A 20,220-nucleotide genomic window follows, 5' to 3' on the forward strand; every position below is an offset into this window, starting at 1 on the left:
TGTTTCCACAAAATAATAATTTGATTTCAAATATATATATTTGTAGGACAATTTAAAGTGGTTATAAACACCTTTAACCTACAGGTAAGCCTAGATTAAGGCTTACCTGTAGGTGCAACAAATATCTCCCAAACCTAAAAGGTTTAGGAGATATTTGCAGAAATGACAGGCGCTGATGTCTACGGCGCAGGCGCACTGAAAGTGCAGTTTGTGTCAATGGCATTAACAGGGTTAATGCGTGGGGACCTACCAGTCCCACGCGCATGCGCGGGAGTGACATCATCGCCGCTCCGGCCAATCACAGCGCCAGAGCGGCGATAACGGGAAGAAGATACAAGGAGACATGGTGGCGGAGGGGAACGAGGAGGACTTTGGGGGCTTTAATCTCAGGTAAGTGCCACATAATGAGCTAGTATGCTATGCATACTAGCTCATTATTCCTTTCTCTTGCAGGTTATTTTTTCCACCCGTTTTTCAAGGGGGGGGGGGCGGTACTTCCTCTTTAAAACTGTTTGATATTCATTATTTTTACTCTGTTCCAAAGGTTGTTTTTTTGGTTTTTATTTTGAACATGTGACCAGCAGCAGAGGACTAGATTCTCCTCCTGCTTGTGTGTCCCTGCAAACAGGCTGGGGAAGAGCTGGTTCATGTGACAGGTGTTTTTTCTTTTTGTCCATATCCCCATCTCCTTTAGGCAGCAGGATAACCCTGCTGCTTGAGTATTCCTGTGTCCATCAATGGACAATAAAGGTATATAATATGTATGTTATCTGTGGATTTAGCGCTTTGCTTGTAGTTCTTCATGTTTGTTTTTTTTTTTTTTTAAATCTCTTTATACAGCTCTTGTAAGAATTTGTTCATACCTATGTTTTAGGGCATTGTGTTAAATTGCTTCTTGCAGCAGTTTTCAACATAATGCATATGTTAGGGATTATTGGTACTGCATATAGTATGCAGTGCATAAAACATTAAAGCAGAGTTCCACCAAAAGTGGAAGCTCCACTCATCTGTCTCCTCTCCCCCATCCTCCAGAGCCACAGTTGGCACCATTCAGGGGGGAGCGCGGGTACAGGTTTTTGATAGGTATCTGTCCCTACTTCTGTCGGACCTCGCAGAGGCAAGGTACATTAGAAGTTCTGCCCCCCTCCTTCCTAGTCGCCGGGCATGTTTCACGATTGCACAGTAGGGAATCCGCTGTGAAGCCACAAGGCTTCACTGCTGGTTTCCTTTACAGCAGGGGTGTCAAACTGGTGGCCCTCCAGCTGTTCCGAAACTACAAGTCCCATCATGCCTCTGCCTGTGAGAGTCATGCTTGTAACGGTTAGCCTTGCAATGCCTCATGGGACTTGTAGTTTTGCAACAGCTGGAGGGCCGCCAGTTTGACACCCCTGCTTACAGGCTATGGCGGCGGCAGGACCTGAAAGCCGATGGAAACATCTGCTGGGGTGCTGACATTGCTGCACTCCAGGTGTCCTAATGTTAAAAGTCAGCTGCTACAGTATGTGAAGCTGCTGACTTAATTTTTCTGTGGGTGGGGCTCTAGCACTACTTTAAGTCTCCCTGATGAGCTAACTTCAACGTTTTGGCTCTTTCAAATCCCCAATTGACAGAATGCAGGTCCCCTCTCAGGGTCCATCTTCGGATAGGACTTTGGCCCTGTCTGAAGCTCCGCCGCAGAGCATGGTTAGTGATCCAGAGGAGGAGATTTTATCTCCCCATTCTTAGAGGTTTCGGGGTCAGATGTGTAGAGCCTAAAGATAGGGAATTCGTCAGCGGCTCTAGGTACAAATTGTCACTAGAGGATGTTGATGATTTATTGAAGATATGTGTGACACTTGAAATTGAAGAGGAGAATGTGCAATTATCCAAGCATGACTTTATGTATGAGGGAATGCATAAGAAAAAGGCCAGGCTGTAATTCTCATGCCAGCTGCAAGAGAGATTAACAATCCTCCCCACGATCGTGTAAAAGCGACAGTCCTGTGCCTCCAGATTGGAGACTTTGTGGATCAAAAAGTCCTGATCCCGGTCCCTCAGATCAGGACAAAGGCTTTTATTCACATATCTTTGTGATAAAGATGTCCTTAGGGAAGTATCGCCTAATTTTGAATCTCCAAACTATAATCGGTTGATAAAATAGAAACACTTTTGCATAAAGTCAGTGTTTTCAATCAAGAATCTGCTTGACCCAAGGTGTGCTTTATGGCAACTCGTGGCTTTAAGGGAATGCCTATTTGCACGATCTGATTCATCCAGCATACCAAACATTTTTGAGACTAGCAGTAATTTTCAGTTCCTGGCCCTGCATATTTACAAAAGTTCTGGGAGAAGCGTTGGCTCCATTAAGACTAAGATCAATTGTGATCAAACTGTACTTGGACAACATCCTAGTAGTGGAAGAGTCTCACCAAAAGCTAGACAAGGCTCTCCAGACAGTTCAGAGGTTTCTCCAGTCCATGGGCTGGTTAATCAACAAGAAGTCTTCTCTGATTCCGGCCCAGAGTAACATATCTCGGGTATGAAATTTGCTCGATGGAACAAAAGATTGTCCTTCCTTGGGAGGAAAAAGTGTTGAAAGTGACTCAAATGATTGCATCCTTACAAACCAACCAGTGGCCTAATATTTTTTTCTTGTAGTACTGTGGGAAAGGTTTCACCAACCACTGCAGTTGTTCCTCCTAAGAAAATGGGACAGATTTGCAATTTCTTGGGTTATGGAGGTTCAGATACCATCCAGGGTAAAAAGAACCCTGTGGTAGTGGAGATCGCCACTTCACCTGACCAAAAGATTGGAATGGCGCATTCCAGTATCTCAAAAGAGCACAACAGATGCAAGTTCCAATGGATGGGGGGAGCCCATCTGAACAATGCAGTAGTGCAGGAAAGATGGTCCTCTGTGGAAGCAAGGATGTCATCAAATCAAAGGGAGCTGCGTACAGAGGGCCTTAGAAGCCTTTCAGACAGAAATCAACGGTCACCATCTACAGATTCGATCCGACAACATTTCTACTGTACCGTACCTCAACCAGCAAGGGGATACGAGAAGTCAGATTTTTCAGCTCATAGCCCAGAAAATATTGTCATGGGCCGAGGTTTGCAGCAATTCAGTAAAAAAGGTACACAGGACTGTCTGGAAGCCTACCTCAGTCGCTACCAGATGTCTTGTGACAAGTGCCCCTCCGCCAGAAGATCTTTGTGTAAATTACCAGCAAATGGGGTTCAGCCGAGGTGGATCTCTTTGCAACCCAAACATATTGTAAGACAGAGAAATTATTTTCCCTGAATCCAACAGATCGGTCCCTGGGAATAGAATAGATGTGCTAGGGAATCCCTGGCCATTCAGCCTCTGCTATGCTGTTTCCCCCCCCCCCCCCCCCCAATCAGACTTATCGCGGAAGTCCTAGAACAGATCTCATCTTAATAGTCTCCTTTTGGCCCAAGAGGCCTTGGTTTTCTCTTCTGCAGGCTCTGGCATTAGAGCCTCCAATCAGCCTCCCAAAGAGACAAGACTTGCAGGTGAAACTCAAAAAATTAATGCAACTTAAAGGTGAAACTAATATATGAGATAGACTTGTTGCATGCAAAGCAAGATAGTTCAAGCTGTGATTTGTCATAATTGTGATGATTATGGCTTACAGCAAATGTAAACCCCAAATCCGCAATCTCAGAAAATTAGAATATTGTAAGGTGCAATATTCTAGGCTCAAAGTGTCCCACTCTAATCAGCTAATTAAGCCATAACACCTGCAAAGGGTTCCTGAGCCTTTAAATGGCCCTCAGTCTGGTTCAGTAGGAATCGCAATCAAGAGAAAGACTGCTGACCTGACAGTTGTGCAGAAAACCATCATTGACACCCTCCATAAGGAGGGAAAGCCTCAAAAGGTAATTGCAAAAGAAGTTGGATGTTCCCAAAGTGCTGTATTAAAGCACATTAATAGAAAGTTATGTGGAAGAAAAAGGTGCACAAGCAGCAGGGATGACCGCAGCCTGGAGAGGATTGTCAGGAAAAGGCCATTCAGAAGTGTTGGGGACTTTCACAAGAAGTGGACTGAGGCTGGAATCGGTGCATCAAGAGCCACCACACACAGACGGATCCTGGACATGGGCTTAAAATGTCGTATTCCTCTTGTCAAGCCACTCCTGAAAAACGTCAGAAGCATCTTACCTGGGCTAAAGAAAAACGGACCTGGTCTGTTGCTCAGTGGTCCAAAGTCCTCTTTTCTGATGAGAGCAAATTTTGCATCTCATTTGGAAACCAAGGACCCAGAGTATGGAGGAAGAATGGAGAGGCACACACTGCAAGATGCTTGAAGTCCAGTGTGACGTTTCCACAGTCTGTTAATTTGGGGAGCCATGTCATCTGCTGGTGTTGGTCCACTGTGCTTCATTAAGTCCAGGGTCAACACAGCCATCTACAGGAGATTTTGGAGCACTTCATGGTTCCTTCCACAGGCAAGCTCTATGGGGATGCTGACTTCATTTTCCAGCAGGACTTGGCACCTGCCCACACTGCCAAAACCTGGTTCAATGACTGTGGGATTACTGTGCTTGATTGGCAGCAAACTCGCCTGACCTGAACCCCATAGAGAATCTATGGGGCATTGCCAAGAGAAAGATGAGACCAAACAATGCAGAAGACCGCTATTGAACCATCCTGGTCTTCCATAACACCTCCGCAGTGCCACAGGCAGATAGCTTCCATGCCACGCCTCATTGAGGCAGTAATTGCTGCAAAAGGGGCCCAAACCAAGTACTGAGTACATATGCATGCTTCTACTTTTCAGAGGGCCGATATTGTTCTATGTACAATCCTTGTTTTATTGATTGCATGTAATATTCTGAGATTGTGGATTTGGGGTTGTAACATGAGCTGTAAGCCCTAATCATTACAATTATGACAAATCACATCTTGAACTATCTTGCTTTGCATGTAATCAATCTATCTCATATAATATTTTCACTTTTTAAGTTGCATTAGTGAAATAAATGAACTTTTGCACGATATTCAAATTTTTCGAGTTTCACCTCTATTGTCTCGGGGTCCAGTGTCGCACCCACAGGTGAACTTAGTGGCTTGATATCTGAAGAAAAGATATTAAGCTCCCAGGGATTCTCGAACAAAGTAGTCAGCACCCTGGTTAATTGCAGGAAGCCTGTAACAAGAGCCATATACTTACTCCAAAGTTTGTAAGAAATTCAACTCTTGGTTATCCCAAAATCAGAGATTTTCTCACAATGTTCTGTCTATTCTGGAATTTTTTCAGGAGGGTGCCAACTATCCCTTATGCCGCGTACACAAAAGTTTTTTTTAAATGTAATTGAAAATGATCGTGTGTGGGCTCCAGAGCATTTTTCACAATGTAAAAACTGGCCATTAAAAATTTCGAACATGCTCTAATTTTTCACAACGTTTTAAACGTTGTAAAAATGGTCGTGTGTGGGCTTTAACGACGTGAACAAAACGTGCATGCTCTGAAGCAAGTTATGAGACGGGAGCGCTCGTTCTGGTAAAACTAGCGTTCGTAATGGAGTAACCACATTCATCATGCTGTAACAGACTGAAAAGCGCGAATCGTCTTTTACTAACACGAAAGCAGCCCAAAGGGTGGCGCCATCTGAATGGAACTTCCCCTTTATAGTGCCGTTGTACGTCACTGCGCTTTGCTAGAGCATTTTTTTTTCACGATCGTGTGTAGGCAAGGCTGTTTTAACGATCGTGTTGAAAAATACTTATTTTTTTCTAGACCATTAAAAAGAAAACATTTTACAACCTGGAAAATGGTCGTGTGTACGTGGCATAAGCATTTAAAAGTTCAGGCTGTGGCTATGTGTTTTTCTACAGTACCTAGTACCTAATCCTGTCATAGCGAGATTTTTTAAATCTATCACTGAGTCTAAACCTGTGGTTGTCAGAGCCTACCTGGGACCTGTCTCTAGTTGTACAAGCCCTAGTAGGTTTTCCCTTTGATCCCCTGAAATATGTATCGGCTAAATTACTCAAACTAAAGAACATTTTTGGGGGCCCTTTCAATACAGATAACCTTTCTTCACAATTTTTGATGATGGGATTGTGTTAAAGACAGATCCAGGGCTTTTGCCTAAGTTAGCCTGTACTTTCCATAGATTGCAAGATATTGTGCTGCCAACATATTGCAGTACACCTAAATGCGAGAAAGAGAAAAGTTCCAGTTGCCTAGACCAGTGTTTCTCAACTCCAGTCCTCGGGGCGCACCAACAGGTCATGTTTTCAGGATTTCCCTCAGATCAAACTGCTGTGGTAATTACTAAGGCAGTGAAACTGATCAAATCACCTGTGCACAATAATGGAAAGCCTGAAAACAAGACCTGTTGGTGCGCCCCGAGGACTGGAGTTGAGAAACACTGGCCTAGACAGAAGAGGAGTTCTGTGCTACCTAGAGGTCATAAAAGCCATTCGAACAGTGGTCATAAACTCTGTCCTCTGGGCCCACTAACAGGCCAGGTTTTATGTATTACCTTAGGGAGATGCAGACTAGAATACTGCAATCACTGAATCAGCAAATTATATCACCTGTGATGTATTTCAGTTATTTTGCAAACCTGGCCTGTTGGTGGGTCCTGAGGACAGGGCTGATGGCCACTGCTTTAGAAGATCAGATGCTTTTTTCTGGAGCCTATAAGGGTAAGGGAGCCTCCAAGGCCACCATAGCTAGGTGGATAAAGCAGGCTTTTGCTGAATCCTATAGGGTTATGAAAGTTTCCCTGCCATTTTGCAACGCGCATTCAACAAGAGCATTGTCCGCGTCTTGGGCCGAAAGGGCTGGAGCCTCGCTGGAACAAATATGTAAAGCGGCCTCCTGGTCCGGTTTTTCGACCCTTGTGAAACATTACCACCTTATTCTCCTACCTTCTCAGGAGCAGGCGTTTGGTCGAAAAGGTCCTCCAAGCAGTGGTCCCTCCCTAGGTTAGACTTACCCGTAGAGCTGCATGATTAATCGTTAAAAATTGTTATTGCAAATTTCTTTTTTTTTCCCCTTGCGATCTTGACAAAGTATTTCACAATCTTTCTTTGCAGAGAATTCTTTCTGCCTGTGTTTTTCTTTCCCCTTTCTTTTGGCGGCTGTCAGCTCAGCAAAGCAGTCTGCCAAGTATCACAACATTCCTTAGCAGTGGAACGAAGTAGAAACATTGTACCGATTTGTGAATTAAATCAAAGTACTACACTTTGTTGTGTAAATGAGGAAACAAACACATTATATATAAAACATTTTTTAGTAAAGACCCTAGTGAATAAATTGGTGGTTGTTGCAATATTTTATATCACACTGTATTTCCGCAGCAGTCGTTCAAATGTAATTTTTTGGGAAAAAATTACACTTTAATGAATAATAAAAAAAAAAAACAGTAAAGTTAGCCCAATTTTTTTTGTACAATGTGAAAGATTTAACGCTGCGAGAATTGTGATCTTTATTCTAAGCAAAAAAATTGTGATTCTCATTTTGGTCTGGCCAATCTTGCAGCTCTACTTCTACTTACTGGTAACTTATTTTCCAGGTCTTCCAGGATAGCTGGATTCCCACCAGGTTATGTCTTGAATTATGTTTATTATGCATAGGTTTGCAGGGATATCCTACAGTTCTTGAGAATACTGAAGGGGAAGCCTGGAGGACTGCCTTTTATTTGAATGTGTTTCCTGTCCTGATAGGAGGAGCCCTATGTCTCATGGGCTGTCCTGGAAGAAAAGAAGTTACCGGTACTTCTAACTCAGCATTTTTTGTTATTAACATCTTGAACACCCCATATCTGGTGGCAGTGCCCTAAAATCCAACAATATTGGAAACAAATATTAGAATTAATAAAAGAGATTAGTAAAATAGAGATTATTTTGGAGCCCTGGCAGTGTTTGTTCCATGCAACAACCATACCCAGGAAAAAATATAAAACATCAATCGTGCCTATTTTACTAAACATAACAAAATTACTGATTCCGAAAAAATGGAAGGAAAAACAGGCTCCGTCAATACAAGAATGGTTAAGGGAAGTAGAAAAAATTAGAAATATGGAGGAAGACCAGTACTGGGAAATAAACCAGAGAGAAGCAGGGATCTGGAGAGGCTGGGTGGACTTTAAGCAATCCCAGCTCTATCAAGATCTTATGAGCAGGGAAGATAGGATGTAGGTATGCCTGAGGGTTTAGTACCTCTGGAGAGAGAGGGAGGTCACCCCCTAAAGGGTTTTTTCTCTTTTGTCTTTCCCTCCCTCCCCCCCCCCTTTTTTTTTTTTTTTTTTTTGCACGAGTGGATTTGAAGGGGAGAAATGTTAGTTAATTTTTCCCCCTTAAGAGGAAGGGAAAGGAAGAGAAAATGAAAATAAATGGATTTAGTCACTGGAAATAAATATAAAGTTAAACACAAAGATATTTTGATAGGTAAAAAACTAGGTGAACCTCCTGCGCTGTGTTGGATAGATGGGAAAGGGAGGGAGGTGATGGGGGGCCAGTGGGTGAAAGTGGACACTGCAGCAAACAAAGAAAATCTGTCCAATACAGACAGTGAAAGTGTTTGAAAAGGGTGTATATATGTCTGCGCTGTGAATTACACTAGTGTTGGGGGGGGGGGGGGGGAGGGTGGGGTATTGTGGACCTGGGAGGTGAAAAACTATACAGACAAAAAATAGAAGGGACCTACGTGGCAGTCTCTAGGTCAGGGGTCTCAAACTGGCGGCCCTCCAGATGTTGCGAAACTACAAGTCCCATGAGGCATTGCAAGGCTGACAGTTACAAGCATGACTCCCACAGGCAGAGGCATGATGGGACTTGTAGTTTCGCAACAGCTGGGGGGCCGCCAGTTTGAGACCCCTGCTCTAGGTGCAGTCCTAACTGGACTGTGTTAAAAGTCTATAGTGGAAATTCTTCAGTGAAAAGCCAAATATATACATAAAAAAGAAAATGTAAAATAATAGGAAAAGTCCCGGATTAATCCAAGTAGATACAAAACATTTCCAAGTGGAGTAAATGGAATGGGTGGATGATTGAAAGTGAAAATAAAATCCAAATGTAAGTGGGTGGAAATGTGCAGTCTGAACAGATCCACAAAAGCATGCAGCCCACACCACAAGTGATCTGGTCAGCTTACCTCCCAGCTGTCACTTAAAACCAAAGACAGTTACCAATGTTCCAGATTCCTGTTGGGTAGGTATCACTCTGTATAATCTCGGTGATTGGTCATACATAAGGGAGAGAAAATATAAGGTGTAACCTGGTCCTCCTGTCACATATAATAAAAAAGTCACGTGATGTGACGAACACGCGTCGGGACACCAGAGCACCAATCAGGAGCAGCACCAGACGGACGGCAGACGAGCGCGGCGCTCGTGGATTTGCGATCGTTTCCTCACTGCTCCATGTGAGTTTTTACCGTTTTTTTGTGCTTTCATTGACTCCTTTTTGTACCATTTACGCGATGTGCCCCCCCCTCTCTCACTTCTCCCTACCCCGGTTTCTTCCATTTCACCACGAGTAATCGGCTTGGAGGACACTGAGGGACTAAGAGGCTGAGACGGAGAGAAGTTAGAGAGACGAGCTCGGCGCTCGTGGAGATAGGCTTCCTTTTCTTACACGTTGTGTAAGTAGTGTAAGTGTATACTTACCCACCTTGGCTACAACCTTTTTTATTATATGTGACAGGAGGACCAGGTTACACCTTATATTTTCTCTCCCTTATGTATGACCAATCACCGAGATTATACAGAGTGATACCTACCCAACAGGAATCTGGAACATTGGTAACTGTCTTTGGTTTTAAGTGACAGCTGGGAGGTAAGCTGACCAGATCACTTGTGGTGTGGGCTGCATGCTTTTGTGGATCTGTTCAGACTGCACATTTCCACCCACTTACATTTGGATTTTATTTTCACTTTCAATCATCCACCCATTCCATTTACTCCACTTGGAAATGTTTTGTATCTACTTGGATTAATCCGGGACTTTTCCTATTATTTTACATTTTCTTTTTTATGTATATATTTGGCTTTTCACTGAAGAATTTCCACTATAGACTTTTAACACAGTCCAGTTAGGACTGCACCTAGAGACTGCCACGTAGGTCCCTTCTATTTTTTGTCTGTATAGTTTTTCACCTCCCAGGTCCACAATACCCCACCCTTTCCCCCCCCCCCCCCTCCCCTCCCCCCCCAACACTAGTGTAATTCACAGCGCAGACATATATACACCCTTTTCAAATATTTTGATAGGTATCACGAAAAGGAGAAGAGGATAAAGATACACGTAGTATTTAATTCCTCCCCCCTCCCCCCCCTTTTTTTTTTTTTTTTGCATCACAGAGATTTAATAAGGAATTAAATAATGATTTGACACTGAAAAGGGAAGTGGGGGTCGTGGGGTTTTTTTTGTTTTTTTTTGCACGAGTGGATTTGAAGGGGAGAAATGTTAATTAATTTTTCCCCCTTAAGAGGAAGGGAAAGGAAGAGAAAATGAAAATAAATGGATTTAGTCACTGGGAGTAAATATAAAGTTAAACACATAAAGATATTTTGATAGGTATCACGAAAGGGAGAAGAGGATAAAGATACACGTAGTATTTAATTCCTCCCCCCTCCCCCCTTTTTTTTTTTTCACAAGAGATTTAATAAGGAATTAAATATGGTTTTAACACTTAATGGGAATAGGAAAGGGGGTGTGGTGGGGGTTAATAAACCCCCCCCCCCCCCCTTTTTTTTTTTTTTTCTTTTCTTTGGAGGGAGATGGAGGGAAAGCATAAGAGAAGAGGGAGGATAAAGGAGAGGGAGAAAGATAAAAAGGTGTAGGATAGACCCAAATCGAGAATGTTGTCATTAATGTTGTTATGTATATTTAAGTCATGTTGAGTGTATTTAAAGGTGAATTTTTTGTACACGTTTAACACAAATGTAATATAATGTGAATTATGTATGTTTTAAAAAAAAATTCGAAATAAAAACAAATAGAAACATCTTGAACACAAAGTGGATGTAAAACACATTAAAATGGTACTAAAGCCTAACTTTTTTTTAACCTTCATGCATTCTCTGGGTAAAAAACACCCCACTACCTGTCCATAAACACTTAGCTGGCTCAATGTCACTGCTACGGCTCCAACACCATTACTTCACTTTCTACTTTCAGAGGAGAAACCGAGGACAGCAGAGCTAGTCTTCTGCTTCCGTCAGTCAATCTCTTGTGTGGGGGGCGTGGCTTACCAGCACTTTGTATCTTTAGGGCTCGTGCACAATGCATCTTAAAGAATCGGCTCCTACAGGCTTTTTTGAGCTAAAAAAAATTCTACCTGGAAACTCACCTTCATGTTAGCCAATGTGTCCAATCACCCTATGGCTTTTTCAAGAGTTTACAGGCATACGATCCTACAGGCAGGAAAAAACCCCCCACCAAACTTGTGTTTTTGAGAGGAGCTTTGGAGCAGAAAAGACACCCAAAGTGCCCAAAAATCACGCAGAACGTGAAAAAGCTCAAAAATGCACAAAAAAAAATTAGCCGAGGAGAGGGTTGGTGGGAAAAAGCAAAGCTTATGCTCAAAGAAGCTCAGAAATTCTTCTACCATTTTTTATGATATGAAAAAATAGCATGTCCTAAATTTTTAATGCCCATTTTTCACGTCATGAAAAATGCTCTGGAGCCCACACGTTTTTAATGACATAAAAAAAAAAAAACATTTTTCAGGTCATGAAAAGCGGTCGTGTGTACGCGGCATTACACCATAGACTGCCTTATGTAACGTCATGTTGCCTGTGCACAGTTTTAGTCATTTTTGGAGTACTCTCCAGTTTAAGATTCGGTTGGGGGCTGATCCTTCAAGCGGTGGTTCACCCTTATTGACAACTTTCCATCATTAAATTAGGCATAGTAGCGCGAGCTACAGTATGCCTGTATTTATTTTTTTAGCCCGGTACTCACTGTGCAATCCTAGCGAGACGATTCCGACTCCCCGCGGGGAATGGGCGTTCCTATCCAGAGGGAGCATGATTGACGGCCGGCTTTGGCACGTCACGCTCCCCGAAGATAGCCGGAGTAGGTCGCGGCTCTTCACGGCGCCTGCGCACAGACTATGCGCAGGCGCCGTGAAGCGCCAAGTCCTATTTAGGCTATTTCCGGAGAAGCGTGACGCGCCATAGCCGGCCGTCAATCATGCTGCCTCTGGATAGGAACGCCCATTCCCCGCGGGGAGTCGGAATCGTCTCGCTAGGATTGCACAGTGAGTACCGGGCTAAAAAAATAAATACAGGCATACTGTAGCTCGCGCTACTATGCCTAATTTAATGATAGAAAAAATAAATGTTTTATTTGGGTGAACCACCGCTTTCAGAAGTCGACTTTGGTTCTAATACATTCTCTGGAGTGTTTAGGCTTGGTTCTCGGCAAAGGTACTGCGTCCACAGGAGAAATGCTTGTCTTGTCGATCCTAGGTGGGAGTCCCTTAGCTTATTGGAGGGTTCCTCCGTTCAGGCCCGCATTAGGGGCTGGGGAAGATGGTAGCCTCCTTCGGCGTGGTCCCCTATGCCGACTTTCATTTCAGGGCTCTTCAGCTCAATATCCTGTCGGTATGGGACAAATGTCAGTATATCCACACTAAACTGGAATTTACTTTGGCTGGGAGACAGTCTTCTCCTGCAATGCCCCAACACTCTGTAATTCACTTCTAAAGAACATCAGATGGTCATCTTCTCTAAACTCATTCAAATCAACTTTTTTTCTTTAGACAAGCTCTCACTTTTTTATTTTGTTTTATGCTGTGTATTTCTTGCGTTTTTATTTCCGTTGTCTTTGTAAAGCACTTTGAGAAGCTACCTTTAATAGTGCTATATAAAATAAAGTTTAATATCATTGTTATTCCCGGATCCCCCTAAGCTTGTGACTTCAAGGACCAAGTCAGCTCTGGAATGGTTGACATTGATACAGATGTTGCAAATTCCTTCCTTCTGATGAATTAGAAAGTCTTGATGATGAATGCCAGCCTGCTAGGAAAGGGGAAGAAGAGGTGTTTATTTTATTTCAGGTACTTATATAGCGCAGTCGATTTACGCAGGGCTTTACATATGCATTGCACATTCACATCAGTCCCTACCCTCAAGGAGCTTACAACCTAAGGTCCCTAACACACATTCATACATATACTAGGGCCAATTTAGACAGGATCGATTAACCTACCAGCATGTTTTTAGAGTGTGGTAGGAAACCGTAGTACCCAGAGGAAACCCACGCAGGCACATGGAGAACATGCAAATTCCAGGTAGATGGTGTTGTGGTCATGAAGAACCTCATGATTCATGAAACATGGTTATCATAGAAGCAAAAGTTGCTAATCAACATTTTGGAATTCCAGGCAAATTGGCTGGCTCTATTACATTAGTCAGTCTGCCTTCTGGTCTCCCTAGCAGGGTGCAGTCTGACAATGCCATGTGGCTGTGGCATACATGAACTTTCAAGGAGGGATAAGAACTTGCACTGAACAAGGGTAACCAGACCTGATTATGTCTTGGGCAGAACCTGTTCCAGTCCTCTTGGCCTTGCACATTCCCAGCATGGTATATTGTCAGGTGGGCCTTCTCAGCCACCAGCAGACAAATTTAGGAGAATGGGCCCTTTACCCAGAGGTGTTTGTAGAGATTTGTCTGTGGTGGGGGTTTCCAGATGTGCATCTATTGGCATCCGGATGCAACAGCAAACTGGAAAGGTTTGTGTCCCAAACCAGGGATCCTCAGGTGTTTGCAGTAGATGCCCTAGTGACTTTTTGGGATCAGTTTTACCTAATGTATGCCTTCACACTACAGCAGCTTCTTTCCCCTCTTGGGCAGAGTAAAGGTGGGGAGGTCATTCTGATTGCATCTACGTGACCAAGAAGAACAAGGTATGCAGACATAGGAAATCTCTACTGACAAGGCCTGTGTGTGAGATCACAGAGGAACAAAATAAATTTAAAAGTCCAGTTCGCTTCTACTCTAAAATCTTGATGAAGAGGGTGCTCTTGGACCCCCAAAGCACATTGACTAATTTGTGGACTGCCCCCTGACCTATTATAATAAAGTTGTATCTGGGCCTTATAGCACCTTGTGGTGCAACAATCTATGTTGTATTATACTACAAACCAAGGAAATAGTAGAGATCCTCTGGGGGTGTTGAAGCTGCCTGCCCAACCTCTCACATTTTTTTTTGTAAATAATTTATTATAACTTTTCATGTGACAACACTGAAGAAATTACACTTTGCTACAATGTAAAGTAGTGAGTGTACACCTTGTATAACAGTGTAAATTTGCTGTGCCCCCCCAAAAAAACTCAACACTCAGTTATTAATGTCTAAACCGCTGGTAACAAAAGTGAGTACACCCCTAAGTGAAAATATCCAAATTGGGCCCAAAGTGTCAATATTTTGTGTGGCCACCATTATTTTCCAGCACTGCCTTAACCCCCTTGGTCATAGTGTTCACCAGAGCTTCACAGGTTGCTACTGGAGTCCTCCTCCATGACAACATCACAGAGCTGGTGGATGTTAGAGACCTTGCGCTCCTCCACCTTCTGTTTGAGGATGCCCCACAGATGCGCAAAAGGGTTTAGGTCTGGAGACATGCTTGACCAGTCATCACCTTTACCTTTGCACGTGCACTCAACTTCTTTGGTCGACCATGGCAAGGCCTGTTATGTGGGGAACCTGTCCTGTTAAACTGCTGTATGGTCTTGCTCAGTTTCAGGGTCTCGCCAATCTTCTTATATCCTAGGCCATCTTTATGTAGAGCAACAATTCTTTTTTTCAGATCCTCGGCACGTTTTGGCATGAAGTGCCATGTTGAACTTTCAGTGACCAGTATGAGAGTGAGAGCGAGAACACCAAATTTAACACACCTGCTCCCCATTTACACCTGAGACCTTGTAACAATAACGGGTCACATGACCCCTGGCTAGATGAGCCCAATTTGGAAATTTTCACTTAGAGGTGTACTCACTTTTGTTGCCAGCTGTTTAGATATTAATGGCTGTTTGTTGAGTTATTTTGAGGGTACAACAAATGTACACTGTTATACAAACTGTACACTCACTACTTTATATTGTAGCAAAGTGTAATTTCTTCAGTGTTGTCACATGAAAAGATATAATAAAATATTTACAAAAATGTGAGAGGTGTACTCACTTTTGTGAGAATATATATATATATATATATATATATATATATAGTTGTGTTAAAGATAATAGCAGTGTGTTCAAAGAAGTGAGCAAAGCTCAAAATCCTTATAATAGCCTTTATTTCCATACATGCAAATGCATTGGGAACACTGCACAGTCTATTCCAAATTAAAACATGAAGACAAATGTTTTAAACTTGTTATTTTACAGAAAGTGAAAAAAAAAGCAATATTAGGCTCTTCCAAAAAAAAAATCTGCATTTTTCTTTACAAACTCAAACATTTACTGTATAAACTGAAAAATTGTTAAAGGTTTTGCTTTCCTTAGAAACACGGAACTAATATTTAGTTGTTTGATTGCCGCCCGCCGTCAAATGAAGGCGGAGAGGTGCGGCTCTCGTTCTGGGACGACTTCATATGACGCCGTTCCAGACAGCGTCCGCGGCTCTTTTAACATGTGATTGGCTGTGACCAATCACAGCTGGTCACATGTAAACACAGAGAATGGTGGTAATCGGCTCTTCTCACCTAACAATGACAGAGTGTGAGGAGAGGAGAGCCGATCACCGGCATCTCCTCATAGGGGGCCTGATTACAATATGTCAATTTAAGTGTCACAAATCAGTGCCCGCCATTGCCCACAAGTGCCACCAATCAGTGCCCATTAGCAATGCCAGTCAGTTCTGGCTACCAGTGCTGCCCATCAATAGCCCAGCACTGCTGTCAATCAATGCCCATCAGTGTAGCCCACCAGTACCACCTATTAGTGCCCATCGGAGCCACCTAACAGTGCTCATTAATGCCATATATCAGTGCCACCTATCCTAGTGCCTCCTCATCAGTGCCACCTCATCGATGCCCACCAGCTCAGCCTATAAGTGCACATCAGTGAACGCAAAACATTACTTTGTTTCTGTCAGTAAATTTTGTAACAAAGTAAAAAACATTTTTTTTTAAAATTTTTGATCTTTTTAAAAAAAACAGCAGTGATTAAATACCACCAAAAGAAAGCTCTATTTTTGTCAAGAAAATGATAAAAAAAAAATTGGGTACAGTGTTACATGGCTGCGCAATTGTCATTCAAAGTGTGACAGCGCTGAAAGCTGGAAAATGGCTTGGGCAGGAAGGGGGTAGAAGTCCCTGGTAGGCATGTTGTTAAACACTGCTTCTGTGAACTGCTTCACATCTGTGTTGCAGGGAGTCAATTAACTTCTGGCACCTATGAACAGGTATTCCAGCTCAGGACGATTGCACTATATTCCACAATTCCTCTGCATTTCTTGGTTTTACCTTAGAAACAGCACTTTTGATGTCAAGTTTTCTATTGGATTAAGGTCCGGGGATTGGGTTGGTAACTCTATAATGTTAATCTTGTTGGTCTGGAACCAAGATGCTGCCCGCTTACTGGTGTGGTTGGAGTCAATGTCTTGTTGAAACACCCATTTCAAGGGCATTGTCTCTTCAGCATAAGGCAAAATGAGCTCAAGTATTTTGATGTATTTAAAATGATCCATGATCCCTCCCTGGTATGCGATAAATAGGCCCAACACTATAGTAAGAAATATCTCCATATCATGATGCTTGTGCCACCTTGCTTCACTGACTTTCCGTGGTTTGAATTCAGTGTTTGGGGGTCGTCTGACAAACTGCGGCCCCTAGACCCAAAATAAACAACCTTGCTTTCATCAGTCCACAAAATGTGCCATTTCTTTTTAGGCCAGTCAATGTGTTCTTTGGCAAATTGTAACCTCTTCAGAAAATGTTGTTTTTTCAACAATGGGACTTTGCAGGGGCTTCTTGCCAATAGCTTGGCATTTTCTAATTGTTACAGTACTCACAGGTAACTTTAGACCTTCTTTGATCACCCTGGAACTGATCATTGGCTTTGCCATTTTGGCTATTCTTCAATCCATTTGAATGGTAGTTTTCTGGGAGGTTTTCCACGTCTTTCTGGTTTTGGTTGCCATTTTAAAGCATTTGAGATCATTTTATGAATGAATGAGTAACTTGTATAGAGCTACAAACGCAAAGTAAATCGCCTCAAGGCGCATTTTAGCTAAGCAGTTTATTTGTTTCTGCACTTCTTTATATGTTTCCCCCTCTCCAATCAACTTTTTACTCAAAGTACGCTGTTCTTCTGAACAATGTCTGAAATGACCCATTTTACTCAGATTTTCAGAGAGAAACGCACTATACCCAGAATGCACAACATTTGCTGCCTTCGTCCTGAATGACCTAACTAATTGAACTCCACACTGCTATTATTTTGAACATGCTCCTTTCAATTAATGATTCCATTACACAGAATCAGCATCATGTCATTGTGGTTGGTTCTGTTGGTTTTCTAGTACCATGTCGAAATTCAAGTTTATACCGAAACTAGTGATTAATCTGGCTAATGATGTTTGGACTGCTATTACTTTAAACACAACTGTACAGACATATATAAATTATTTATGTATGAATTCAAACTTTTGCGCACACACAATATAAAAAGAAGCAGACAACATCCATTATAGAGAAATTACTTATACCTGAAAAGATAATGCAAATGCAAAATGTAGTACAAAATATCAATAGTTCTCCTTAATCAGACTAGATCCAAAACAGTAAAAGCATCGAAGGCACTCGTAAATATAGCACAGGGCATAGAGAAAGGGATGTGATAATCCTTATGGTTCAATTCTGATAAGCTTTGCATGCAAGATGTTTAATCTAGTTTTAAATATATTAGTAATTAAAAAAGCTAATGGGGTACCTGGGTGGAGGCCAAAATGACGAGGGGGCTTCCCTTGCAGCTCTAGTTTAAACCCACCTGAATGTGGAAACAGGGGTGTTAGGCCCAGGGTAGCCTGGACAGCAGAGATGGTGACCGATGCAGCAAAAGGATGTCCTACAACCATGCACGGAAGGTGCTGTAATAGGCAGGAAGACGTGATCTGGAAGCTGAGCCAAGGTCATACAGGAAAAGAATATGTGGTCAGGAGCCAGGCCAGAGTCATACACAGGTAGGTAGCAGAGGCAGGGTTTAGAGACAAGCTCTGATCATGCACAGGTAAGCAGCCGGTAGCAGAGGCAGGGTTTAGAGACAAGCTTGGATGATGCTCAGGTAAGCAGCCGGTAGCAGAGGCAGGGTTTAGAGACAAGCTTGGATCATGCACAGGTAAGCAGCCGGTAGCAGAGGCAGGGCTTGGTGATAAGCAGAGGTCATACATGGGGGATCAGACAGAAGCGAAGTCAAGCAGCAAGCCGAGATCATAAATCAGGAGAGAGGGCGATATCTAGGAACAGGTAGAGTTAGCAATAGGTAGTCAAGCAGCAGCAAACTCAGGAACAAGGGCCACAGCTAGTTGAAAATCATCCAGCATTTATCAGTCTACATACTTCTCATTAAATAGGGTGCTTGGTGCTAGTGCAGAGATTGGGCATGAGTTGATGCCCTGTGTATCCCAACACAGGTTAGTGGCAGGAATTTCTTGTCTGCATGCTAACGCATGTGCATTTCTATTAGTATCCTGACAACTTTCAGCACTCTCACTTTGAATGACAATTGCTTGGCCATGCAAAGCTATACCCAAATGACATCTTTTTTTCACACAAATAGAGCTTTCTTTTGTTGGTATTCAATCACCAATGGGTTTTTTATTTTTTGCAAAAAAAAAAAAAGGAGGTTTCATAGTTTGAAAACAGGTAATTTTTCTCTTTCATTGATGTGCGCTGATGAGATTCGGCACTGGTAGGCGACACTTATAAGCAGCACTGATTGGTGACACTAATGGGCATTGTTTGGCAGCACTGGTGGTCATTGATAGGTGGCACTGGTGGGCAAAGTTAGTGGGTACTAGCAGGTGGCACAAATGAGGCAGCTGTGGCTCTCTGTGTGAGGGAAAAAAAAAAAAACGATTACCGAACTTCTATTTACATCACATGATCATTGGATGACAGCTGATCACATGGTAAGGGGCCAGGATCGGCCCCATACTCCGATCTCTGATGAGCCAAGTCTCCTAGACTCTGTGATCACAGGGGGGGGGGGGGGAGGCACGCAGGCATCTCATGCATGCTAGGACATCAATTAAGGCCCATGCTGTTGCCATCATTCGGCTATAGCGTGGAAGGGAAGAGGTTAAAGTGGTTGTAACCCTATAAAAAGAAGAAAAGAGATCCTGTTTTACTTATAGCAGGTTAACCACTTCAGCCCTGAAAGATTTTACCCCCTTCCTGACCAGTGCACTTTGTACAATTTGGCACTGCGCCGCTTTAACGGACAATTGCGCGGTCATTCGACGCTGTACCCAAACGAAATTTGCTTCCCCTTTCCCACAAATAGAGCTTTCTTTTGGTGGGTATTTGATCACCTCTGCAGTTTTAATTTTTTTTTTTGCTATAACAAAAAAAAGGAGCGACAATTTAAAAAAATATATATATATTTTTTACTATAATAAATATCCCCCAAATTTAAAAATAAATAAATAATTTCTTCATGAGTTTAGGCCAGTTTCTACATATTTTTGGTAAACAAATAAATAAAATTGCAATAAGCGTATAATGATCGGTGTATATATATATATATATATATATATATATATATATATATATATATAGTGCAAAAATTATAGCGTCTGCAAACTATAGGGAAAATGTATGCCATTTTTATTTTTTAACTAGAAATGGCAGCGATCTGCAATTTTTAGTTGTACTGCGACATTGCAACGGACAGATCGGAGACTTTTGACACTTTTTTGGGACCATTGGCATTTATATAGCGATCAGTGCTATAAAAATGCACTAATTATTGTGTAAATGTCACTGGCAAGGAAGGGGTTAACACAAGGGGGCGATCAACGGGTTGTGTGTTCTAGCTGTATGGGAATAGGATTGATTAGGAGAGGAGACCTATCTTTTTTTTACTACTTAGTAGGAGCACACAATATGGCTCCTCTTCTCTGACAGCACAAGGATTTGTGTTTACACACACAAATCCCTGTGCTGGTGAACGTGATCGCAATTGGGTCTTGTGCCGTGCAGCGGGTGCGCGCCCTCTGGTGGCCAAAAAAAGGTTATACATACAGGA

The sequence above is a fragment of the Rana temporaria genome, chromosome 4, assembly GCF_905171775.1.
Source record: "Rana temporaria chromosome 4, aRanTem1.1, whole genome shotgun sequence".
NCBI lineage: Eukaryota > Metazoa > Chordata > Amphibia > Anura > Ranidae > Rana > Rana temporaria.